General features: G+C 45.9%; 1 protein-coding gene across 1 annotated transcript in view; it reads left to right on the top strand.

Moving 5' to 3' along the window:
* foxh1 (forkhead box H1) overlaps window positions 1-26,034 on the top strand; it is a 156,029-nt gene that overhangs the window by 101,672 nt on the left and 28,323 nt on the right. The window lies entirely within an intron of this gene.

Raw genomic sequence — 26,034 nt, 5'->3', positions numbered from 1 at the left:
CTCAACTCTACTTTCCTTTCTGACCCATGTTACCCTTGACCCCCCCCTTGTCAATCAAATGTCTGTCTAACTCGGAGTTGGATATAGTCAATGAGCCACAGTCTTCACTGCCCTCTGGGGAAGAGAGTTCCACAGATTTAACTATCCTCTGAGAGAAAAACATTCTCCTCCTCTCCATCTTTAAGGGACACCTCTTATTGTTAAACTGTTCCCTGGTTCTGGTCTCCCCCACACGGGGAAACACCTACCCCTCACCCTATCCCCCCCCCGCCCCCCCCTCAGGATCTTGTATGTCTCAATGCGATCACCTCTCATTCCTCTAAACTCCAAAGGTCAATCTTCACAGGATAAACTCTTCATCCCGGGAATGATCCAGTGAACCTTCTCTGAACTGCTTCGAACGCAACCCTTTCCTTCTTCAAATAAGGCGACCAAAACTGAGCACACTGCCCCAGATGTGGTCACCCCGAGACCCTCTGTTCATTTAAATAATTTGCTGCTTTTCTACCCTTCCTGACAAAATGGACAATTTCGCATTTTCCCACATTGCGTGCTCTTCACAGCTTACTTTCCTATCTAGCGATCTCTGTGTCACCGCCCCCTTGTGGGGGTGGGGGGGTGGGAGGGGGGCATGAATGTGGGGTCGAGGTGACCATATTGAATAGGGGAGGTGCCTCGAGGGGCATCATTGACATATTAATATATTTGGGGGCCGGTTTAGCTCAGTTGGCCGGATGGCTGGTTTGCGATGAGGAGCGAGGCCAGCAGCGTGGGTTCAATCCCCGTACCGGCTGAGGTTATTCATGAAGGCCCCGCCTACTCAACCTCCTTGCCTGAGGCATGGTGACCCTCAGGATGATGTCTTACTGAGTAACATATTGAAAGTTTTACACAGAGCCTTTATGAAACATTGACCAACGCAAGGAGATGTTAGGGCAGGTGGCCAGAAGCCTAGTCACAGAGGATGTCTTTAAGGAGCGTCTTCATGGAGGTAGAGATGGGAAAGGGGGGAGAGGTGTAGGGAGGGATTCTCAGGCATCGAGGGCCCAGGCAGCTTGAAGGCACAGCCGCCAATGCTGGATCGATGAAAATCAGAGACACTTCAGAGGCCAGGGATTCAGGAGGGCAGATATCACGGAAGGCTGTGAGGCAGGAGAAGGTTGAAGAGATAAGGAGGGTTTGAGACGGTGGACGAAATTCAAGCTGAGAATTTCCTGCCGTGGGTGAGGGCTTTAGCAGCTCAGGGAGTGTGTTTGTGAGGTATTTGCACAGGGAGTGTGTGTGTGAGGTGTTTGCACAGAGTGTGTGTGTGAGGTGTTTGCACAGGGAGTGTGTGTGTGTGAGGTGTTTGCACAGGGAGTCTGTCTGTGAGGTATTTGCACAGGGAGTGTGTGTGTGATGTTTGCACAGGGAGTGTGTGTGCGAGATGTTTGCACAGGGAGTGTGTGTGTGATGTTTGCACAGGGAGTGTGTGTGCGAGATGTTTGCACAGGGAGTGTGTGTGTGATGTTTGCACAGGGAGTGTGTGTGTGTGAGGTGTTTGCACAGGGAGTGCATGTGAGGTGTTTGCACAGGGAGTGTGTGTGTGAGGTGTTTGCACAGGGAGTGTATGTGAGGTGTTTGCACACAGTGTGTGTGTGTGAGGTGTTTGCACAGGTAGTGTGTGTGTGAGGTGTTTGCACAGTGAGTGTGTATGTGTGTGAGGTGTTTGCACAGGGGGTGTGTGTATGAGGTGTTTGCACCGGGAGTGTGTGTGAGGTGTTTACACAGGGAGTGTGTGTGAGCTGATTGCACAGGGAGTGCGTGTGTGATGTTTGCACAGGGGGTGTGTGTGTGAGGTGTTTGCACAGAGTGTGTGTGTGTGAGGTGTTTGCAGAGGGAGTGTGTGTGTGTGAGGTATTTGCACAGGGAGTGAGTGCGTGTGTGGTGTTTGCACAGGGAGTGTGTGTGTGAGGTGTTTGCAGAGGGAGTGTGTGTGTGTGAGGTATTTGCACAGGGAGTGTGTGTGTGTGATGTTGGCAGAGGGAGTGTGTGTGCGAGATGTTTGCACAGGGAGTGTGTGTGTGAGATGTTTGCACAGGGAGTGTGTGTGTGAGGTGTTTGGACAGGGAGTGTGTGTGTGTGAGGTGTTTACACAGGGAGTGTGTGTGTGATGTTTGCGCAGGGAGTGTGTGTGTGTGAGTTGTTTGCACAGGGAGTGTGTATGTGAGATGTTTGCACAGGGAGTGTGTGTGTGAGGTGTTTGCACAGGGAGTGTGTGTGTGAGGTGTTTGCACAGAGTGTGTGTGTGTGTGTGAGGTGTTTGCACAGGGAGTGTGTGTGTGAGATGTTTGCACAGGGAGTTTGTGTGTGTGAGTTGTTTGCACAGGGAGTGTGTGTGTGAGGTGTTTGCACAGGGAGTGTGTGTGAGGTATTTGCACAGGGAGTGTGTGTGTGAGGTGTTTGCACAGGGAGTGTTTGCGTGAGATGTTTGCACAGGGAGTGTGTGTGTGAGTTGTTTGCACAGGGAGTTTGTGTGTGTGAGTTGTTTGCACACGGAGTGTGTGTGTGAGGTGTTTGCACAGGGAGTGTGTGTGAGGTATTTGCACAGGGAGTGTGTGTGTGTGAGGTGTTTGCACAGCGAGTGTGTGTATGAGGTGTTTGCACAGGGAGTGTGTGTGTGTGTGTGAGATGTTTGCACAGGGAGTGTGTGTGTGTGATGTTTGCACAGCGAGTGTGTGTGAGGTATTTGCACAGGGAGTGTGTGTGTGTGAGGTGTTTGCACAGCGAGTGTGTGTGAGGTGTTTGCACAGGGAGTTGTCTGTGTGAGGTGTTTGCACTGCGAGTGTGTGTGTGATGTTTGCACAGCGAGTGTGTGTGAGGTGTTTGCACAGGGATTGTGTGTGTGAGGTGTTTGCACAGCGAGTGTGTGTGTGATGTTTGCACAGCGAGTGTGTGTGAGGTGTTTGCACAGGGAGTGTGTGTGCGTGATGTTTGCACAGCGAGTGTGTGTGAGGTGTTTGCACAGGGAGTGTGTATGTGTGATGTTTGCACAGCGAGTGTGTGTGTGTGAGTTGTTTGCACAGGGAGTGTGTATGTGAGATGTTTGCACAGGGAGTGTGTGTGTGAGGTGTTTGCACAGGGAGTGTGTGTGTGAGGTGTTTGCACAGAGTGTGTGTGTGTGAGGTGTTTGCACAGGGAGTGTGTGTGTGAGATGTTTGCACAGGGAGTTTGTGTGTGTGATGTTGGCAGAGGGAGTGTGTGTGCGAGATGTTTTCACAGGGAGTGTTTGTGTGAGATGTTTGCACAGGGAGTGTGTGTGTGATGTTTGCACAGGGAGTGTGTTTGTGACATGTTTGCACAGGGAGTGTGTGTGTGATGTTGGCAGAGGGAGTGTGTGTGTAACGTGTTTGTACAGGGAGTGCGTGCGTGAGATTTTTGCACAGGGAGTGTGTGTGTGAGATGTTTGCACAGGGAGTGTGTGTGTGATGTTTGCACAGGGAGTGTGTGTGTGTTAGTTGTTTGCACAGGGAGTGTGTGTGTGAGGTGTTTGCACAGGGAGTGTGTGTGTGAGGTGTTTGCACAGGGAGTGTGTGTGTGAGATGTTTGCACAGGGAGTGTGTGTGAGTTGTTTGCACAGGGAGTGTGTGTGTGAGATGTTTGCACAGGGAGTGTGTGTGTGAGGTGTTTGCACAGGGAGTGTGTGTGCGAGATGTTTGCACAGGGTGTGTGTGTGAGATGTTTGCACAGGGAGTGTGTGTGAGATGTTTGCACAGGGAGTGTGTGTGTGAGGGGTTTGCACAGGGAGTGTGTGTGTGATGTTTGCACAGGGAGTGTGTGTGAGATGTTTGCACAGGGAGTGTGTGTGTGAGATGTTTGCACAGGGAGTGTGTGTGTGATGTGTTTGCACAGGGAGTGTGTGTGTGAGATGTTTGCACAGGGAGTGTGTGTGGGAGGTGTTTGCGCAGGGAGTGTGTGTGTGAGGTGTTTGCACAGGGAGTGTGTGTGTGTGATGTTTGCACAGGGAGTGTGTTTGTGAGGTATTTGCACAGGGAGTGTGTGTGTGAGGTGTTTGCACAGAGTGTGTGTGTGAGGTGTTTGCACAGGGAGTGTGTGTGTGTGAGGTGTTTGCACAGGGAGTGTGTCTGTGAGGTATTTGCACAGGGAGTGTGTGTGTGATGTTTGCACAGGGAGTGTGTGTGCGAGATGTTTGCACAGGGAGTGTGTGTGTGATGTTTGCACAGGGAGTGTGTGTGTGTGAGGTGTTTGCACAGGGAGTGCATGTGAGGTGTTTGCACAGGGAGTGTGTGTGTGAGGTGTTTGCACAGGGAGTGTGTGTGAGGTGTTTGCACACAGTGTGTGTGTGTGAGGTGTTTGCACAGGTAGTGTGTGTGTGAGGTGTTTGCACAGTGAGTGTGTGTGTGTGTGAGGTGTTTGCACAGGGGGTGTGTGTATGAGGTGTTTGCACCGGGAGTGTGTGTGAGGTGTTTACACAGGGAGTGTGTGTGAGCTGTTTGCACAGGGAGTGCGTGTGTGATGTTTGCACAGGGAGTGTGTGTGTGAGGTGTTTGCACAGAGTGTGTGTGTGTGAGGTGTTTGCAGAGGGAGTGTGTGTGTGTGAGGTATTTGCACAGGGAGTGAGTGCGTGTGTGGTGTTTGCACAGGGAGTGTGTCTGTGAGGTGTTTGCAGAGGGAGTGTGTGTGTGTGAGGTATTTGCACAGGGGGTGTGTGTGTGTGATGTTGGCAGAGGGAGTGTGTGTGCGAGATGTTTGCACAGGGAGTGTGTGTGTGAGATGTTTGCACAGGGAGTGTGTGTGTGAGGTGTTTGCACAGGGAGTGTGTGTGTGTGAGGTGTTTACACAGGGAGTGTGTGTGTGATGTTTGCACAGGGAGTGTGTGTGTGAGATGTTTGCACAGGGAGTGTGTGTGTGAGATGTTTGCACAGGGAGTGTGTGTGTGAGGTGTTTGCACAGAGTGTGTGTGTGTGTGAGGTGTTTGCACAGGGAGTGTGTGTGTGAGATGTTTGCACAGGGAGTTTGTGTGTGTGAGTTGTTTGCACAGGGAGTGTGTGTGTGAGGTGTTTGCACAGGGAGTGTGTGTGAGGTATTTGCACAGGGAGTGTGTGTGTGAGGTGTTTGCACAGGGAGTGTTTGCGTGAGATGTTTGCACAGGGAGTGTGTGTGTGAGTTGTTTGCACAGGGAGTTTGTGTGTGTGAGTTGTTTGCACACGGAGTGTGTGTGTGAGGTGTTTGCACAGGGAGTGTGTGTGAGGTATTTGCACAGGGAGTGTGTGTGTGTGAGGTGTTTGCACAGCGAATGTGTGTATGAGGTGTTTGCACAGGGAGTGTGTGTGTGTGTGTGAGATGTTTGCACAGGGAGTGTGTGTGTGTGATGTTTGCACAGCGAGTGTGTGTGAGGTATTTGCACAGGGAGTGTGTGTGTGTGAGGTGTTTGCACAGCGAGTGTGTGTGAGGTGTTTGCACAGGGGGTGTGTCTGTGTGAGGTGTTTGCACTGCGAGTGTGTGTGTGATGTTTGCACAGCGAGTGTGTGTGAGGTGTTTGCACAGGGAGTGTATGTGTGAGGTGTTTGAACAGCGAGTGTGTGTGTGATGTTTGCACAGCGAGTGTGTGTGAGGTGTTTGCACAGGGAGTGTGTGTGCGTGATGTTTGCACAGCGAGTGTGTGTGAGGTGTTTGCACAGGGAGTGTGTATGTGTGATGTTTGCACAGCGAGTGTGTGTGTGTGAGTTGTTTGCACAGGGAGTGTGTATGTGAGATGTTTGCACAGGGAGTGTGTTTGTGAGGTGTTTGCACAGGGAGTGTGTGTGTGAGGTGTTTGCACAGGGAGTGTGTGTGAGGTGTTTGCACAGGGAGTGTGTGTGCGTGATGTTTGCACAGCGAGTGTGTGTGAGGTGTTTGCACAGGGAGTGTGTATGTGTGATGTTTGCACAGCGAGTGTGTGTGTGTGAGTTGTTTGCACAGGGAGTGTGTATGTGAGATGTTTGCACAGGGAGTGTGTGTGTGAGGTGTTTGCACAGAGTGTGTGTGTGTGAGGTGTTTGCACAGGGAGTGTGTGTGTGAGATGTTTGCACAGGGAGTGTGTGTGTGAGTTGTTTGCACAGGGAGTGTGTGTGTGAGATGTTTGCACAGGGAGTGTGTGTGTGAGGTGTTTGCACAGGGAGTGTGTGTGTGATGTTTGCACAGGGAGTGTGTGTGAGGTATTTGCACAGGGAGTGTGTGTGTGAGATGTTTGCACAGGGAGTGTGTGTGAGATGTTTGCACAGGGAGTGTGTGTGTGAGATGTTTGCACAGGGAGTGTGTGTGTGAGATGTTTGCACAGGGAGTGTGTGTGAGGTATTTGCACAGGGAGTGTGTGTGTGAGGTGTTTGCACAGGGAGTGTGTGTGTGAGATGTTTGCACAGGGAGTGTGTGTGTGAGATGTTTGCACAGAGAGTGTGTGTGTGAGATGTTTGCACAGGGAGTGTGTGTGTGAGATGTTTGCACAGGGAGTGTGTGTGAGGTATTTGCACAGGGAGTGTGTGTGTGAGGTGTTTGCACAGGGAGTGTGTGTGTGAGATGTTTGCACAGGCAGTGTGTGTGTGAGGTGTTTGCACAGGGAGTGTGTGTGTGAGATGTTTGCACAGGGAGTGTGTGTGTGAGATGTTTGCACAGGGAGTGTGCGTGATAAAGAGAGAGATATCTGGTATCTTGCAGCAGGAGGCCATTCGGCCCTTTGGCCCTGCTCTGCATTCAATACGGTCTGTCTGATCTACTTGTTGTCTCAACTCTACTTTCCTTTCTGACCCATGTTACCCTTGACCCCCCCCTTGTCAATCAAATGTCTGTCCAACTGGAGTTGAATATATTCAATGAGCCACAGTCTTCACTGCCCTCTGGGGAAGAGAGTTCCACAGATTTAACTATCCTCTGAGAGAAAAACATTCTCCTCATCTCCATCTTTAAGGGACACCTCTTATTGTTAAACTGTTCCCTGGTTCTGGTCTCTCTCACACGGGGAAACACCTACCCCTCCCCCTATCCCCCCCCCCCACCCCCCCTCAGGATCTTGTATGTCTCAATGCGATCACCTCTCATTCCTCTAAACTCCAAAGGTCAATCTTCACAGGATAAACTCTTCATCCCGGGAATGATCCAGTGAACCTTCTCTGAACTGCTTCGAACGCAACCCTTTCCTTCTTCAAATCAGGCGACCAAAACTGAGCACACTGCCCCAGATGTGGTCACCCCGAGACCCTCTGTTCATTTAAATAATTTGCTGCTTTTCTACCCTTCCTGACAAAATGGACAATTTCGCATTTTCCCACATTGCGTGCTCTTCACAGCTTACTTTCCTATCTAGCGATCTCTGTGTCACCGCCCCCTTGTGGGGGTGGGGGGGTGGGAGGGGGGCATGAATGTGGGGTCGAGGTGACCATATTGAATAGGGGAGGTGCCTCGAGGGGCATCATTGACATATTAATATATTTGGGGGCCGGTTTAGCTCAGTTGGCCGGATGGCTGGTTTGTGATGAGGAGCGAGGCCAGCAGCGTGGGTTCAATCCCCGTACCGGCTGAGGTTATTCATGAAGGCCCCGCCTACTCAACCTCCTTGCCTGAGGCATGGTGACCCTCAGGATGATGTCTTACTGAGTAACATATTGAAAGTTTTACACAGAGCCTTTATGAAACATTGACCAACGCAAGGAGATGTTAGGGCAGGTGGCCAGAAGCCTAGTCACAGAGGATGTCTTTAAGGAGCGTCTTCATGGAGGTAGAGATGGGAAAGGGGGGAGAGGTGTAGGGAGGGATTTTCAGGCATCGAGGGCCCAGGCAGCTTGAAGGCACAGCCGCCAATGCTGGATCGATGAAAATCAGAGACACTTCCGAGGCCAGGGATTCAGGAGTGCAGATATCACGGAAGGCTGTGAGGCGGGAGAAGGTTGAAGAGATAAGGAGGGTTTGAGACTGTGGACGAAATTCAAGCTGAGAATTTCCTGCCGTGGATGAGGGCTTTAGCAGCTGATCAGCTGTCAGGTCTCTGAGGAACATCTGCTAAAGAGCCGGGCCGGGGGACGGGAAATAAACAGTTTCTCTGGGCATCCAGTGAGCAACCCACAATTGAAGTTGACGTTTGTTCAGGCTGGATGTTAATGAACCTGCCCAGCAATTCCTGTTAGTGGAGTCCAGCTCCTTGTGTTTTCTGTGGGAAGGAGTTACTTGTAAACATTTAGGATGCTTTACTGCATCTAGGTCAGAGTTTATGTGTGTTATTTAAGCAATTTTCAGTATTAGTTGTGAAGGAGAGTGTGTTTAGTGGGTTTTACAGTATTGGATTTGAGGGTGTGTGTGTTTAGTGGTTTTACGGTATTGGATTTGAGGGTGTGTGTGTTTAGTGGTTTTACGGTATTGGATATTAGGGTGTGTGTTTAGTGGTTTTACGGTATTGCATTTGAGGGTGTGTGTGTTTAGTGGTTTTACGGTATTGGATTTGAGGGTGTGTGTGTTTAGTGGTTTTACGGTATTGGATTTGAGGATGTGTGTGTTTAGTGGTTTTACGGTATTGGATTTGAGGGTGTGTGTGTTTAGTGGTTTTACGGTATTGGATTTGAGGATGTGTGTGTTTAGTGGTTTTACGGTATTGGATTTGAGGGTGTGTGTGTTTAGTGGTTTTACGGTATTGGATTTGAGGATGTGTGTGTTTAGTGGTTTTACGGTATTGGATTTGAGGGTGTGTGTGTTTAGGGGTTTTACGGTATTGGATTTGAGGATGTGTGTGTTTAGTGGTTTTACGGTATTGGATTTGAGGATGTGTGTGTTTAGTGGTTTTACGGTATTGGATTTGAGGGTGTGTGTGTTTAGGGGTTTTACGGTATTGGATTTGAGGGTGTGTGTGTTTAGGGGTTTTACGGTATTGGATTTGAGGATGTGTGTGTTTAGTGGCTTTACGGTATTGGATTTGAGGATGTGTGATTTTGGTGGTTTTATGGTATTGGATTTGAGGGTGTGTGTGTTTAGTGGTTTTACGGTATTGGATTTGAGGATGTGTGTGTTTAGTGGTTTTACGATGTTGGATTTGAGGGTGTGTGTGTTTAGTGGTTTTATGGTATTGGATTTGAGGGTGTGTGTGTTTAGTGGTTTTATGGTTTTGGATTTGAGGGTGTGTGTGTTTAGTGGTTTTACGATGTTGGATTTCAGGGTGTGTGTGTTTAGTGGTTTTACGGTATTGGATTTGAGGGTGTGTGTGTTTAGCGGTTTTACGATGTTGGATTTGAGGGTGTGTGTGTTTAGTGGTTTTATGGTATTGGATTTGAGGGTGTGTGTGTTTAGTGGTTTTACGATGTTGGATTTGAGGGTGTGTGTGTTTAGTGGTTTTACGGTATTGGATTTGAGGGTGTGTGTGTTTAGCGGTTTTACGACGTTGGATTTGAGGGTGTGTGTGTTTAGTGGTTTTACGATGTTGGATTTGAGGGTGTGTGTGTTTAGTGGTTTTATGGTATTGGATTTGAGGGTGTGTGTGTTTAGTGGTTTTACGGTATTGGATTTGAGGATGTGTGTGTTTAGTGGTTTTACGATGTTGGATTTGAGGGTGTGTGTGTTTAGTGGTTTTATGGTATTGGATTTGAGGGTGTGTGTGTTTAGTGGTTTTATGGTTTTGGATTTGAGGGTGTGTGTGTTTAGTGGTTTTACGATGTTGGATTTCAGGGTGTGTGTGTTTAGTGGTTTTACGGTATTGGATTTGAGGGTGTGTGTGTTTAGTGGTTTTACGATGTTGGATTTCAGGGTGTGTGTGTTTAGTGGTTTTACGGTATTGGATTTGTGGGTGTGTGTGTTTAGCGGTTTTACGATGTTGGATTTGAGGGTGTGTGTGTTTAGTGGTTTTATGGTATTGGATTTGAGGGTGTGTGTGTTTAGTGGTTTTACGATGTTGGATTTGAGGGTGTGTGTGTTTAGTGGTTTTACGGTATTGGATTTGAGGGTGTGTGTGTTTAGCGGTTTTACGACGTTGGATTTGAGGATGTGTGTGTTTAGTGGTTTTACGATGTTGGATTTGAGGGTGTGTGTGTTTAGTGGTTTTATGGTATTGGATTTGAGGGTGTGTGTGTTTAGTGGTTTTATGGTTTTGGATTTGAGGGTGTGTGTGTTTAGTGGTTTTACGATGTTGGATTTCAGGGTGTGTGTGTTTTGTGGTTTTACGGTATTGGATTTGAGGGTGTGTGTGTTTAGCGGTTTTACGATGTTGGATTTGAGGGTGTGTGTGTTTAGTGGTTTTATGGTATTGGATTTGAGGGTGTGTGTGTTTAGTGGTTTTACGATGTTGGATTTGAGGGTGTGTGTGTTTAGTGGTTTTACGGTATTGGATTTGAGGGTGTGTGTGTTTAGCGGTTTTACGACGTTGGATTTGAGGGTGTGTGTGTTTAGTGGTTTTACGATGTTGGATTTGAGGGTGTGTGTGTTTAGTGGTTTTATGGTATTGGATTTGAGGGTGTGTGTGTTTAGTGGTTTTACGGTATTGGATTTGAGGATGTGTGTGTTTAGTGGTTTTACGATGTTGGATTTGAGGGTGTGTGTGTTTAGTGGTTTTATGGTATTGGATTTGAGGGTGTGTGTGTTTAGTGGTTTTATGGTTTTGGATTTGAGGGTGTGTGTGTTTAGTGGTTTTACGATGTTGGATTTCAGGGTGTGTGTGTTTAGTGGTTTTACGGTATTGGATTTGAGGGTGTGTGTGTTTAGTGGTTTTACGATGTTGGATTTCAGGGTGTGTGTGTTTAGTGGTTTTACGGTATTGGATTTGTGGGTGTGTGTGTTTAGCGGTTTTACGATGTTGGATTTGAGGGTGTGTGTGTTTAGTGGTTTTATGGTATTGGATTTGAGGGTGTGTGTGTTTAGTGGTTTTACGATGTTGGATTTGAGGGTGTGTGTGTTTAGTGGTTTTACGGTATTGGATTTGAGGGTGTGTGTGTTTAGCGGTTTTACGACGTTGGATTTGAGGGTGTGTGTGTTTAGTGGTTTTACGATGTTGGATTTGAGGGTGTGTGTGTTTAGTGGTTTTATGGTATTGGATTTGAGGGTGTGTGTTTAGTAGTTTTACGGTATTGGATTTGAGTATGTGTGTGTTTAGTGGTTTTACAGCACTGGATTTGAGGGTGTGTGTGTTTAGTGGTTTTACGGTATTGGATTTGAGGGTGTGTGTGTTTAGTGGTTTTACGGTATTGATTTGAGGATGTGTGTGTTTAGTGGTTTTACAGTATTGGATTTGAGGGTGTGTGTGTTTAGTGGGTTTACAATATTGGATTAGAGGGTGTGTGTGTTTAGGGGTTTTACAGTATTGGATTTGAGGGTGTGTGTGTTTCGTGGGTTTTACAGTATTGGATTTGAGGGTGTGTGTGTTTAGTGGTTTTACGGTATTGGATTTGACGGTGTGTGTGTTTAGTGGTTTTACGGTATTGGATTTTAGGGTGTGTGTGTTTAGTGGTTTTACGGTATTGGATTTGAGGGTGTGTGTGTTTAGTGGTTTTACGGTATTGGATTTGAGGATGTGTGTGTTTAGTGGTTTTACGGTATTGGATTTGAGGGTTTGTGTGTTTAGTGGTTTTACGGTATTGGATTTGAGGGTGTGTGTTTAGTGGTTTTACGGTATTGGATTTGAGGGTGTGTGTGTTTAGTGGTTTTACGGTATTGGATTTGAGGGTGTGTGTGTTTAGTGGTTTTACGGTATTGGATTTGAGGGTGTGTGTGTTTAGTGGTTTTACGGTATTGGATTTTAGGGTGTGTGTGTTTAGTGGTTTTACGGTATTGGATTTGAGGGTGTGTGTTTAGTGGTTTTACGGTATTGGATTTGAGGGTGTGTGTGTTTAGTGGTTTTACGGTATTGGATTTGAGGGTTTGTGTGTTTAGTGGTTTTACGGTATTGGATTTGAGGGTGTGTGTTTAGTGGTTTTACGGTATTGGATTTGAGGGTGTGTGTGTTTAGTGGTTTTACGGTATTGGATTTGAGGGTGTGTGTGTTTAGTGGTTTTACGGTATTGGATTTGAGGGTGTGTGTGTTTAGTGGTTTTACGGTATTGGATTTTAGGGTGTGTGTGTTTAGTGGTTTTACGGTATTGGATTTGAGGGTGTGTGTTTAGTGGTTTTACGGTATTGGATTTGAGGGTGTGTTTGTTTAGTGGTTTTACGTTTTTGGATTTGAGGCTGTGTGTGTTTAGGGGTTTTATGGTATTGGATTTGAGGGTGTGTGTTTAGGGGTTTTACAGTATTGGATTTGAGGGTGTGTGTGTTTAGTAGTTTTACGGTATTGGATTTGAGGATGTGTGTGTTTAGTGGTTTTACAGTATTGGATTTGAGGGTGTGTGTGTAGTGGTTTTACGGTATTGGATTTAAGGGTGTGTGTGTTTAGTGGTTTTACAGTATTGGATTTGAGGGTGTGTGTCTTTAGTGGTTTTACGGTATTGGATTTGAGGGTGTTTGTGTTTAGTGGTTTTACGGTATTGTATTTGAGGGTGTGTGTGTTTAGTGGTTTTACGGTATTGGATTTGAGGGTGTGTGTGTTTAGTGGTTTTACGATGTTGGGTTTTAGGGTGTGTGTGTTTAGTGGTTTTACGGTATTGGATTTGAGGGTGTGTGTGTTTAGTGGTTTTACGGTATTGGATTTGAGGGTGTGTGTGTTTAGTGGTTTTACGATGTTGGATTTGAGGGTGTGTGTGTTTAGTGGTTTTACGGTATTGGATTTGAGGGTGTGTGTGTTTAGCGGTTTTACGATGTTGGATTTGAGGGTGTGTGTGTTTAGTGGTTTTATGGTATTGGATTTGAGGGTGTGTGTGTTTAGTGGTTTTACGATGTTGGATTTGAGGGTGTGTGTGTTTAGTGGTTTTACGGTATTGGATTTGAGGATGTGTGTGTTTAGCGGTTTTACGGTATTGGATTTGAGGGTGTGTGTGTTTAGTGGTTTTACGGTATTGGATTTGAGGGTGTGTGTGTTTAGTGGTTTTACGGTATTGCATTTGAGGGTGTGTGTGTTTAGTGGTTTTACGGTATTGGATTTGAGGGTGTGTGTGTTTAGTGGTTTTACGGTATTGCATTTGAGGGTGTGTGTGTTTAGTGGTTTTACGGTATTGGAATTGAGGGTGTGTGTGTTTAGTGGTTTTACGGTATTGGATTTGATGGGGGTGTTTAGTGGTTTTACGGTATTGGATTTGCGGGTGTGTGTTTAGTGATATTACGGTATTGGATTTGAGTGTGTTTATGTTTAGTGGTTTTACGGTATTGGATTTGAGGGTGTGTGTGTTTAGTGGTTTTACGGTATTGGATTTGAGGGTGTGTGTGTTTAAGGGTTTTACGATATTGGATTTGAGTGTGTGTGTGTTTAGTGGTTTTACGGTATTGGATTTGATGGTGTGTGTGTTTAGTGGTTTTACGGTATTGGATTTGAGGATGTGTGTGTTTAGTGGTTTTACGGTATTGGATTTGAGGATGTGTGTGTTTAGTAGTTTTACGGTATTGGATTTGAGGATGTGTGTGTTTAGTGGTTTTACGGTATTGGATTTGAGGGGGGGTGTTTATGGGTTTTACGGTATTGGATTTGAATGGGTGTGTGTGTTTAGTGGTATTACGTTATTGGATTTGAGGGTGTGTGTGTTTAAGAACCTAAGAATTAGGAGCAGGAGTCGGCCATCTGGCCCCTCGAGCCTGCTCCGCCATTCAATGAGATAATGGCTGATCTTTTGCGGACTCAGCTCCACTTTCCGGCCCGAACACCATAACCCTTAATCGCTTTATTCTTCAAAAAACTATCTATCTTTATCTTAAAAACATTTAATGAAGGAGCCTCTACTGCTCCACTGGGCAAGGAATTCCATAGATTCACAACCCTTTGGGTGAAGAAGTTCCTCCTAAACTCACTCCTAAATCTATTTCCCCTTATTTTGAGGCTATGCCCCCTAGTTCTGCTTTCACCCGCCAGTGGAAACAACCTGCCCGCATCTATCCTATCTATTCCCTTCATAATTTTATATGTTTTTAGAAGATCCCCCCCTCATCCTTCTAAATTCCAACGAGTACAGTCCCAGTCTACTCAACCTCTCCTCGTAATCCAACCCCTTCAGCTCTGGGGTTAACCTAGTGAATCTCCTCTGCACACCCTCCAGTGCCAGTACATCCTTTCTCAAGTAAGGAGACCAAAACTGAACACAATACTCCAGGTGTGGCCTCACTAACACCTTATACAATTGCAGCATAACCTCCCTAGTCTTAAACTCCATCCCTCTAGCAATGATGGACAAAATTCCATTTGCCTTCTTAATCACCTGTTGCACCTGAAAACCAACTTTTTGCGACTCATGCACAAGCACACCCAGGTCTCTCTGCACAGCAGCATGTTTTAATATTTTATCATTTAAATAATAATCCCTTTTGCTGTTATTCCTACCAAAATGGATAACCTCACATTTGTCAACACTGTATTCCATCTGCCAGACCCTAGCCCATTCACTTAGCCTATCCAAATCCCTCTGCAGACTTCCAGTATCCTCTGCACTTTTTGCTTTACCACTTATCTTAGTGTCGTCTGCAAACTTGGACACATTGCCCTTGGTCCCCAACTCCAAATCATCTGTGTAAATTGTGAACAGTTGTGGGCCCAACACTGATCCCTGAGGGACACCACTAGCTACTGATTGCCAACCAGAGAAACACCCATTAATCCCCACTCTTTGCTTTCTATTAATTAACCAATCCTCTATCCATGCTACTACTTTCCCCTTTATGCCATGCATCTTTATCTTATGCAACAACCTTTCGTGTGGCACCTTGTCAAAGGCTTTCTGGAAATCCAGATATACCACATCCATTGGCTCCCCGTTATCTACCGCACTGTTAATGTCCTCAAAGAATTCCACTAAATTTGTTAGGCACGACCTGCCCTTTATGAACCCATGCTGCGTCTGCCCAATGGGACAATTTCCATCCAGATGCCTCGCTATTTCTTCCTTGATGATAGATTCCAGCATCTTCCCTACTACCGAAGTTAAGCTCACTGGCCTATAATTACCCGCTTTCTGCCTACCTCCTTTTTTAAACAGTGGTGTCACGTTTGCTAATTTCCAATCCGCCGGGACCACCCCAGAGTCTAGTGAATTTTGGTAAATTATCACTAGTGCATTTGCAATTTTCCTAGCCATCTCTTTTAGCACTCTGGGATGCATTCCATCAGGTCCAGGAGACTTGTCTACCTTTAGCCCCATTAGCTTGCCCATCACTACCTCCTTGGTGATAACAATCCTCTCAAGGTCCTCACCTGTCATAGCCTCATTTCCATCAGTCACTGGCATGTTATTTGTGTCTTCCACTGTGAAGTCCGACCCAAAAAACCTGTTCAGTTCCTCAGCCATTTCCTCATCTCCCATTATTAAATCTCCCTTCTCATCCTCTAAAGGACCAATATTTACCTTAGCCACTCTTTTTTGTTTTATGTATTTGTAGAAACTTTTACTATCTGTTTTTATATTCTGAGCAAGTTTACTCTCATAATCTATCTTACTCTTCTTTATAGCTTTTTTAGTAGCTTTCTGTTGCCCCCTAAAGATTTCCCAGTCCTCTAGTCTCCCACTGATCTTTGCTACTTTGTATGTTTTTTCCTTCAATTTGATACTCTCCCTTATTTCCTTAGATATCCACGGTCGATTTTCCCTCTTTTTACCGTCCTTCCTTTTTGTTGGTATAAACCTTTGCTGAGCACTGTGAAAAATCACTTGGAAGGTTCTCCACTGTTCCTCAACTGTTTCACTATAAAGTCTTTGCTCCCAGTCTACCTTAGCTAGTTCTTCTCTCATCCCATTGTAATCTCCTTTGTTTAAGCACAAAACACTAGTGCTTGATTTTACCTTCTCACCCTCCATCTGTATTTTAAATTCCACCATATTGTGATTGCTCCTTCCGAGAGGATCCCTAACTATGAGATCCTGAATCAATCCTGTCTCATTACACAGGACCAGATCTAGGACCGCTTGTTCCCTCGTAGGTTCCATTACATACTGTTCTAGGAAACTATTGCGGATACATTCTATAAACTCCTCCTCAAGGCTGCCTTGACCGACCTGGTTAAACCAATCAACATGTAGATTCAAATCCCCCATGATAACTGCTGTACCATTTCTACATGCATCTGTTATTTCTTTGTTTATTGCCTGCCCCACCATAATGTTACTATTTGGTGGCCTATAGATTACTCCTATCAGTGACTTTTTCGCATTACTATTCCTGATTTCCACCCAAATGGATTCAACCTTATCCTCCATAGCACCGATGTCATCCCTTACTGTTGCCCGGATGTCATCCTTAAATAACAGAGCTACACCACCTCCCTTACCATCCACTCTGTCCTTCCGAAAAGTTTGATACCCTCGGATATTTAACTCCCAGTCGTGACCATCCTTTAACCATGTTTCAGTAATGGCCACTAAATCATAGTCATTCACGATGATTTGCGCCATCAACTCATTTACCTTATTCCGAATACTACGAGCATTCAGGTAAAGTACACTTATGTTGGCCTTTTTTACCTCTGTTCTGAATCTTAACACCTCGATCAGTAACCTCTCCTAAGTTATATTTCATCTTAACCTTTCTCCTAATTTTCCTTGTCGTCGAACCCATATCTTCATGTAACAACCTGCCGCGTCGCTTACCATTAATGTTTTCACTTACCGTTTTATTTCTTTTAGTATTCCTGGTCCTATTCACTGAGCTCCCCTCAGTCACTGTACCTTGTACTGTCGCCCTTTTTGATTTTTGACTATGGCTTCTCAGCCTTACACTTTCCCCCTTATTGCCTTTTATTTCTGTCCCTGTTTTACTACCTTCCAACTTCCTGCATCGGTTCCCATCCCCCTGCCACATTAGTTTAAACTCTCCCCAACAGCTCTAGCAAACACCCCCCTAGGACATCGGTTCCAGTCCTGCCCAGGTGCAGAACGTCCGGTTTGCACTGGTCCCACCTCCCCCAGAACCGGTTCGAATGTCCCAGGAATTTGAATCCCTCCCTCTTGCACCACCGCTCGAGCCACGTATTCATCATCTCTATACTGACATTCCTACTCTGACTAGCTCGTGGCACTGGTAGCAATCCTTAGATTACTACCTTTGAGGTCCTACTTTTTAGTTTAACTCCTAGCTCCTTAAATTCAGCTTGTAGGACCTCGTCCCATTTTTAACCTATACCGTTGGTGCCTATGTGCACCACAACAGCTGGCTGTTCCCCCCCCCCCCAGAATGTCCTGCAGCCGCTCCAAGACATCCTTGACCCTTGCACCAGGGAGGCAACATACCATCCTGGAGTCTCGATTGCGTCCGCAGAACCGCCTGTCTATTCCCCTTACAATTGTGTCCCCTATCACTATAGCCCTGCCATTCTTCTTCCTGCCCAGCTGCACAGCAGAGCCAGCCACGGTGCCATGAACCTGGCTGCTGCTGCGTTCCCCTGGTGAGTTTAGTGGTTTTACGGTATTGGATTTGAGGGTGTTTGTGTTTACTGGTTTTACGGTATTGGATTTGAATGTGTGTGTGTTTAGTAGTTTTATGGTATTGGATTTGAGGATGTGTGTGTTTAGTGGTTTTACGGTATTGGATTGGAGGGTGTGTGTGTTTAGTGGTTTTACGGTATTGGATTGGAGGGTGTGTGTGTTTAGTGGTTTTACGGTATTGGATTTGAGGGTGTTTGTGTTTAGTGGGTTTATGCTATTGGATTTGAGGGTGTGTGTGTTTAGTGGTTTTACGGTATTGGATTTGAGGATGTGTGTGTTTAGTGGTTTTACGGTGTTGGATTTGAGGGTGTGTGTGTTTAGTGGTTTTACGGTATTGGATTTGAGGGTGTGTGTGTTTAGTGGTTTTACCGTATTGGATTTGACGGTGTTTGTGTTTAGTGGGTTTACAGTATTGGATTTGAGGGTGTGTGTGTTTAGTGGTTTTACGGTATTGGATTAGAGGATGTGTGTGTTTAGTGGTTTTACGGTGTTGGATTTGAGGGTGTTTATGTTTAGTGGGTTTACGGTATTGGATTTGAGGGTGTGTGTGTTTAGTGGTTTTACGGTATTGGATTTGAGGATGTGTGTGTTTAGTGGTTTTACGGTGTTGGATTTGAGGGTGTGTGTGTTTAGTGGTTTTACGGTATTGGATTTGAGGGTGTGTGTGTTTAGTGGTTTTACGGTATTGGATTTGAGGGTGTGTGTGTGTTTAGTGGTTTTATGGTATTGGATTTGAGGATGTGTGTGTTTAGTGGTTTTACGGTGTTGGATTTGAGGGTGTGTGTGTTTAGTGGTTTTACGGTATTGGATTTGAGGGTGTGTGTGTTTAGTGGTTTTACGGTATTGGATTTGAGGGTGTTTGTGTTTAGTGGGTTTACGGTATTGGATTTGAGGGGGGGGTGTTTAGTGGTTTTACGGTATTGGATTTGAGGGTGTGTGTGTTTAGTGGTTTTACGGTATTGGATTTGAGGATGTGTGTGTTTAGTGGTTTTACGGTGTTGGATTTGAGGGTGTGTGTGTTTAGTGGTTTTACGGTATTGGATTTGAGGATGTGTGTGTTTAGTGGTTTTACGGTGTTGGATTTGAGGGTGTGTGTGTTTAGTGGTTTTACGGTATTGGATTTGAGGGTGTGTGTGTTTAGTGGTTTTACGGTATTGGATTTGAGGGTGTGTGTGTTTAGTGGTTTTACGGTATTGGATTTGAGGGTGTGTGTGTGTTCAGTGGTTTTACGGTATTGGATTTGAGGGTGTGTGTGTTTAGTGGTTTTACGGTATTGGATTTGAGGGTGTTTGTGTTTAGTGGGTTTACGGTATTGGATTTGAGGGTGTGTGTGTTTAGTGGTTTTACGGTATTGGATTTGAGGGTGTGTGTGTTTAGTGGTTTTACGTTATTGGATTTGAGGGTGTTTGTGTTTAGTGGGTTTACGGTATTGGATTTGAGGGGGGTGTTTAGTGGTTTTACGGTATTGGATTTGAGGGTGTGTGTGTTTAGTGTTTTTACGGTATTGGATTTGAGTGTGTGTGTGTTTAGTGGTTTTACGGTATTGGATTTGAGGATGTGTGTTTAGTGGGTTTTACAGTATTGGATTTGAGGGTGTTTGTGTTTAGTGGTTTTACGGTATTGGATTTGATGGTGTGTGTGTTTAGTGGTTTTACGGTATTGGATTTGAGGATGTGTGTGTTTAGTGGTTTTACGGTATTGGATTTGAGGATGTGTGTGTTTAGTGGTTTTACGGTATTGGATTTGATGGTGTGTGTGATTTGTGGTTTTACGGTATTGGATTTGAGGATGTGTGTGTTTAGTGGTTTTACGGTATTGGATTTGAGGATGTGTGTGTTTAGTGGTTTTACGGTATTGGATTTGAGGGTGTGTGTGTTTAGTGGTTTTACGGTATTGGATTTGCGGATGTGTGTGTTTAGTGGTTTTACGGTATTGGATTTGATGGTGTGTGTGTTTAGTGGTTTTACGGTATTGGATTTGAGGATGTGTGTGTTGAGTGGTTTTACGGTATTGGATTTGAGGATGTGTGTGTTTAGTGGTTTTACGGTATTGGATTTGAGGGTGTGTGTGTTTAGTGGTTTTACGGTATTGGATTTGAGGGTGTGTGTTTAGGGGTTTTACGGTATTGGATTTGAGGGTGTGTGTTTAGTGGTTTTACGGTATTGGATTTGAGGGTGTGTGTGTTTAGGGGTTTTACGGTATTGGATTTGAGGGTGTGTGTGTTTAGTGGTTTTACGGTATTGGATTTGAGGATGTGTGTGTTTAGTGATTTTACGGTATTGGATTGGAGGGTGTGTGTGTTTAGTGGTTTTACGGTATTGGATTTGAGGATGTGTGTGTTTAGTGGTTTTACGGTATTGGATTTGAGGATGTGTGTGTTTAGTGGTTTTACGGTATTGGATTTGAGGGTGTGTGTTTAGGGGTTTTACGGTATTGGATTTGAGGGTGTGTGTGTTTAGTGGTTTTACGGTATTGGATTTGAGGATGTGTGATTTTGGTGGTTTTACGGTATTGGATTTGAGGGTGTGTGTGTTTAGTGGTTTTACGGTATTGGATTTGAGGATGTGCGTGTTTAGTGATTTTACGGTATTGGATTGGAGGGTGTGTGTGTTTAGTGGTTTTACGGTATTGGATTTGAGGATGTGTGTGTTTAGTGGTTTTACGGTATTGGATTTGAGGATGTGTGTGTTTAGTGGTTTTACGGTATTGGATTTGAGGATGTGTGTGTTTAGTGGTTTTACGGTATTGGATTTGAGGGTGTGTGTTTAGTGGTTTTACGGTATTGGATTTGAGGGTGTGTGTGTTTAGGGGTCTTACGGTATTGGATTTGAGGGTGTGTGTGTTTAGTGGTTTTACGGTATTGGATTTGAGGGTGTGTGTGTTTAGTGGTTTTACGGTATTGGATTTGAGGGTGTTTGTGTTTAGTGGGTTTACGGTATTGGATTTGAGGGTGTGTGTGTTTAGTGGTTTTACGGTATTGGATTTGAGGATGTGTGTGTTTAGTGGTTTTACGGTGTTGGATTTGAGGGTGTTTATGTTTAGTGGGTTTACGGTATTGGATTTGAGGGTGTGTGTGTTTAGTGGTTTTACAGTATTGGATTTGAGGGTGTGTGTGTTTAGTGGTTTTACGGTATTGGATTTGAGGATGTGTGTGTGTTTAGTGGTTTTATGGTATTGGATTTGAGGATGTGTGTGTTTATTGGTTTTACGGTGTTGGATTTGAGGGTGTGTGTGTTTAGTGGTTTTACGGTATTGGATTTGAGGGTGTGTGTGTTTAGTGGTTTTACGGTATTGGATTTGAGGGTGTTTGTGTTTAGTGGGTTTACGGTATTGGATTTGAGGGGGGGTGTTTAGTGGTTTTATGGTATTGGATTTGAGGGTGTGTGTGTTTAGTGGTTTTACGGTATTGGATTTGAGTGTGTGTGTGTTTAGTGGTTTTACGGTATTGGATTTGATGGTGTGTGTGTTTCATGGTTTTACGGTATTGGATTTGAGGGTGTGTGTGTTTAGTGGTTTTACGGTATTGGATTTGAGGATGTGTGTGTTTAGTGGGTTTTACAGTATTGGATTTGAGGGTGTTTGTGTTTAGTGGTTTTACGGTATTGGATTTGATGGTGTGTGTGTTTAGTGGTTTTACGGTATTGGATTTGAGGGTGTGTGTGTTTAGTGGTTTTACGGTATTGGATTTGAGGATGTGTGTGTTTAGTGGTTTTACGGTATTGGATTTGAGGGTGTGTGTTTAGGGGTTTTACGGTATTGGATTTGAGGATGTGTGTGTTTAGTGGTTTTACGGTATTGGATTTGAGGATGTGTGATTTTGGTGGTTTTACGGTATTGGATTTGAGGGTGTGTGTGTTTAGTGGTTTTACGGTATTGGATTTGAGGATGTGTGTGTTTAGTGGTTTTACGGTATTGTATTTGAGGATGTGTGTGTTTAGTGATTTTACGGTATTGGATTTGAGGATGTGTGTGTTTAGTGGTTTTACGGTATTGGATTTGAGGATGTGTGTGTTTAGTGGTTTTACAGTATTGGATTTGATGGTGTGTGTGTTTAGTGGTTTTACGGTATTGGATTTGAGGATGTGTGTGTTTAGTGGTTTTACGGTATTGGATTTGAGGATGTGTGTGTTTCGTGGTTTTACGGTATTGGATTTGAGGGTGTGTGTTTAGTGGTTTTACGGTATTGGATTTGAGGGTGTGTGTGTTTAGGGGTTTTATGGTATTGGATTTGAGGGTGTGTGTGTTTAGTGGTTTTATGGTATTGGATTTGAGGATGTGTGTGTTTAGTGATTTTACGGTATTGGATTGGAGGGTGTGTGTGTTTAGTGGTTTTACGGTATTGGATTTGAGGATGTGTGTGTTTAGTGGTTTTACGGTATTGGATTTGAGGATGTGTGTGTTTAGTGGTTTTACGGTATTGGATTTGAGGATGTGTGTGTTTAGTGGTTTTACGGTATTGGATTTGAGGGTGTGTGTTTAGTGGTTTTACGGTATTGGATTTGAGGGTGTGTGTGTTTAGGGGTTTTATGGTATTGGATTTGAGGGTGTGTGTGTTTAGTGGTTTTACGGTATTGGATTTGAGGATGTGTGTGTTTAGTGATTTTACGGTATTGGATTGGAGGGTGTGTGTGTTTAGTGATTTTACGGTAATGGATTGGAGGGTGTGTGTTTAGTGGTTTTACGGTATTGGATTTGAGGATGTGTGTGTTTAGTGGTTTTACGGTATTGGATTTGAGGATGTGTGTGTTTAGTGGTTTTATGGTATTGGATTTGAGGATGTGTGTGTTTAGTGATTTTACGGTATTGGATTGGAGGGTGTGTGTGTTTAGTGATTTTACGGTAATGGATTGGAGGGTGTGTGTGTTTAGGCAGCCAGGAGTGCGATGGACTTGCCTGGATCAGCGCAGCTCCAACAACACTCAAGAAGCTCGACACCATCCAGGACAAAGCAGCCCCGCTTGATTGCTCCCCTTCCACAAACATTCAAACCCTCCACCACCCCGACGCACAGTAGCAGCCGTGTGTACCATCTACAAGATGCACCGCAGGAACTCACCAAAGTTCCTCAGACAGCACCTTCCAAATTCACGACCTCTACCATCTAGAAGGACAAGAGCAACAGATACCTGGGAACCCCACCACCTGGAGGTTCCCCTCCTAGTCACTCACCACCCAGGAAATATATCGCCGTTCCTTCACTGTCGCTCGGACAACATCCTGGAACTCCCTCCCTAACAGCACAGTGGGTGCACCTACACATCAGGGACTGCAGCGGTTGAAGGGGCAAATCGGGGGCAATTCAGGATGGGCAATAAATGCTCGTTCCTTGCCGTCCAAAATGGGAGAATGTGCAATGGAGTACACGGAAATGACAGTCCACAGGGGTCAGTGATTGGGCCCTAGCTATTCGCAATATACATCAATGTATAATATACAATACACAATATACAATAGATCAGGGAACCAGAAGTAATATTTCCAAGCTTGCGGATCACATGAAACTTGGGGGGAAGGTGAGTGGCGAGGAGGATGTGAAGAGGCTTCAAGGTGATTTAGACAAATTTAGTGAGTGAGTGATTTGGACAAGTTTTTTTTTGTAAATATTTTTATTCTTTTTCACATTTTCTCCCAAATTTACACCCACCAGCAATAAACAGTAATCGGTAACAAATATGTCAATCCCCATATCAATAACAACGATCCCATCCTCCCACCAAACCCCAAACAGCAGCCCGCATGTTCACATAAACAAATGACAAAAGGGAATCAGGAATCACCCATTGTCGCCATTAACACCCACCGCCCCCCTCCCCCCAACCCTCCCCCCCCCCCCCCCCCCGCCCCCCAACTAATGTTCGATGTTATCCAGCTCTTGAAAGTGCATAATGAATAATGCCCATGAATTGTAGAACCCCTCTGTCCTTCCCCTCAGTTCAAACTTAACCTTCTCAAGAGTCAAGAACTCCAACAGGTCCCCCCCCCCCACGCCAGGGCACTGGGTGGAGAGGCTGCTCTCCATCCCATCAGGATCCGCCTTCGGGCGATCAACGAGGCGAAGGCTACAACATCTGCCTCCGCTCCCGTTTCTAACCCTGACTGGTCCGACACCCCGAATATGGCCTCCCGGGGGCCCGGGTCCAGTTTCACACGCACCACCTTGGAAATTACCCTAAATAACCTCCTTCCAATAATCCTCTAGCTTTGGACAGGACCAAAACATATGAACGTGATTAGCGCCCCCCCCCCCCCCCCCCCCCCCCCCCCCCCCGCAACGTTCACACACATCTTCTACTCCTTCAAAGAATCGGCTCATCCTCGCCCTCGTGAGGTGTGCTCTGTACACCACCTTCAGCTGTATCAGCCCCAACCTCGCACATGAGGTGGAGGCGTTCACTCTCCGGAGCACCTCACACGAGACCCCCTCCTCTATCACCTCTCCCAACTCTTCCTCCCACTTTGCTTTGATCCCTTCCAGTGGTGCCTTCTCCTCTTCAAAATAGCTCCGTAAACTGCCGACACTACCCTCCCAGCAATGTGGAGGCCGGCTCCACCGGGAAGCTCTGTATCTCCTTTCTGGCAAAGTCTCGAACCTGCATGTACCTAAACCCTTCTCCCTGCTCCAGCCCATACTTCGCTTCCAGCTCCCTCAATCCTGCAAACCGACCCCTGAGAAACAAATCTTTCAGTGTCATAATCCCCTTCTCCCATTTCTGAAAATTTCCATCCCACTTCCCTGGCTCAAATCTGTGGTTCCCCCGAATCGGCATTTCCCTTGACCCTGCCCCCAACCCGAAGTGTTGGCGAAACTGCCTCCAAATTCTCAATGAAGCTATTATTACCGGACTCCCTGAGTATTTCCCCGGGGCTATCGGGAGCGGCGCTGTTGCTAGTGCTTTCAGCCCCGACCCCCTGCACAAACTCTCCTCCATTCTGACCCACTGGGAATCAACCCCTCTGACCCAGCTCCGCACCTTCTCCACATTCACCGCCCAGTAGTAATACATCAGGTTCGGGAGACCCAAACCCCCTGCCTGCCTTCCCCTCTGTAGCAGCACCTTTCTCACTCTGGCCACCTTCCCTCCCCATATGAACGAGGTAATCCTTCCCTCAATCTCTCTGAAAAAAGCCTTTGGCAGGAAAATCGGCAGGCATTGGAAAATAAACAGAAATCGCGGCAACACGTTCATTTTAACCGCCTGTACCCGACCCGCCAGTGACAGAGGGAGACCATCCCACCTTGCCAGATCAGCTTTCACTCTCCCCACCAAACTAGAAATGTTGTACTTGCGGAGCCCCCCCCCCACTCCCGGGGGACAACCTGCACTCCCAGGTACCTAAAGCGAGTCCCTGCCCTACGGAATGGCAGCCCCCCCACCCCTGCCCCCACCCCGGCTGAGACACCACAAAATACTCACTCTGTCTAGATTTAGTTTGTACCCCGAGAAAGACCCAAACACTCGAAGCAGCTCCAATACTCCCCCTATCGACACACTCGTTCCGACACGTATAACAGCAAGTCATCGGCATATAAGGACACCCTATGCTCTATTCCCCCCCCGCACTATTCCTTTCCATACCCCCGAACTTCTTAATGCGATGGCCAACGGCTCAATCGCGAGTGCAAACAGCAGGGGGGACATAGGACATCCCTGCCTAGTCCCACGGTGGAGAGAAAAGTATCTCGAGCTGATGTTGTTTGTGGGGACACTCGCCCTCGGCTCCTTATCTACTAGCTTTACCCAGTCCACAAAACTTGGTCCAATCCCAAATCGCTCCAGAACTGCCATCAAGTACCCCCATTCTACCCGGTCAAACGCCTTCTCAGTGTCCAATGCCACAACCACCTCGGTTTCCTTCCCCTCTGCCGGTACCATAACGATGTTCAATACCCTTCTAATGTTCGAAAAGAGCTGCCTCCCTCTCACAAACCCTGCCTGATCTTCCCCGATCACCTTCGGGAGGCACTCCTCCAGCCTACCCGCCAGTACCTTCGCCAACACTTTTGCGTCCACATTCAGAAGTGATATGGGCCTATACGACCCACACTCCGACGGATCCTTATCTTTTTTTTAGCAACATTGAAATCGATGCCTGCCCCAAAGTTTGTGGTAACACCCCCTTCCCTATCGCCTCCTCACACATCCCCACCATCAGGGGTACCAGCTTATTTTTGAATTTTTTATAATGTTCCACCGGAAATCCATCGGGCCCTGCCACCTTCCCCGACTGCATCCTCCCAATCGCATCATTTATCTCCTGCTCCACTATCGCTCCTTCGAATGTAGCCCTGGCCCCCTCCCCTAACCTCGGGTACTCCAATCCATCTAGAAATTCAAAAGGGGCTGGTTTAGCACAGGGCTAAATCGCTGGCTTTGAAAGCAGACCAAGGCAGGCCAGCAGCATGGCTTAATTCCCGTACCAGCCTCCCCGAACAGTCGCCGGAATGTGGCGACTAGGGGCTTTTCACAGTAACTTCATTTGAAGCCTACTTGTGACAATAAGCGATTTTCATTTTCATTTTCATTCAAATTCCTGCATCTCC

This window comes from Scyliorhinus torazame, chromosome 6, assembly GCF_047496885.1.
Source record: "Scyliorhinus torazame isolate Kashiwa2021f chromosome 6, sScyTor2.1, whole genome shotgun sequence".
Lineage (NCBI taxonomy): Eukaryota > Metazoa > Chordata > Chondrichthyes > Carcharhiniformes > Scyliorhinidae > Scyliorhinus > Scyliorhinus torazame.
Note: the sequence above shows the minus strand (reverse complement) of the source record. Positions and strands in the feature narration are given on the sequence as shown.